The sequence below is a fragment of the Bidens hawaiensis genome, unplaced genomic scaffold (assembly GCF_021521415.1).
Source record: "Bidens hawaiensis isolate Kalapana, Puna unplaced genomic scaffold, B.hawaiensis_p1.1 tig00017140_1, whole genome shotgun sequence".
In the NCBI taxonomy this organism is placed as follows: domain Eukaryota; kingdom Viridiplantae; phylum Streptophyta; class Magnoliopsida; order Asterales; family Asteraceae; genus Bidens; species Bidens hawaiensis.
The window spans coordinates 510,353-511,157 of record NW_027492587.1 but is presented as its reverse complement, the minus strand read 5'-3'; the positions used below and the strand labels follow the sequence as shown (position 1 = coordinate 511,157).

General features: G+C 36.6%; 1 pseudogene; it reads right to left on the bottom strand.

Annotated features, from left to right (window-relative positions):
- Positions 1–358: 358 nt before the first annotated feature.
- Positions 359–805, bottom strand: LOC143553061 (VQ motif-containing protein 4 pseudogene; annotated as a pseudogene).

The following is an 805-nucleotide window of genomic DNA, read 5'->3' as shown; positions in this document are numbered from 1 at the left end:
ATACATCAATGATTTTGGCATGTATTTTTTAATGATATTAATAACTTTTTTTAAAGAATATTCCTTTTGACAATTTGATTTAGTTACATAACCAAATTTAGAACTATGTTTAGTGCATTGACGATATAAAAAATATAACCAAAACAAACATTAAAACTGGATAGACATTTCAAATTTGATGCATTTCAGATTAACCAAGAAATTATTATTAAAATTAAAATATCAATTAAATGAAGAATAATTGAAAATAGAGATCCACATAATCCAAATTGTGCATTTAAAGCAAAAGATCTCTAACCCATCCATAATTAATAATAATAATAATAATAATAATAATAATAATAATAATAATAACCATCTAAGCAAACGACGGCCACTTCACCGGAAAAAGAGGCAACAGCTGCGGCGTCTCACGCGGCGTCGCCGGACTAAGAGCCAGCCCCGGGAAATCAAGAATGCTGGGAGAAAGCAATTCATGAGTTCTCAAAGACGTCCCGATATTCGGGCCAGACGGGTTGATCATCAACCCGTTTTTGAGGGTGTTACGACGTTCATGGAGCTTAAACCCTTGTTTCTTCTGTTGACCGGTTTTGACCGGTGGTATGGATATCTTTTGGGTGGTTTTGTTTGATCCGGTTAGCATCTGGACTACTTGTTTGAAGTTTGTGGTGTCGGCTTGGACGAAGGTGGTTGGGCTGTATGGATTTGATTGGTATGTTGGTGTTGTTGGTGGTGTTTTGGTGGTGTGTTTGTTGCTGCTGCTGCTGCTGGATGAAGAGTTAGCCGGAGATGGGATATTCTTCAT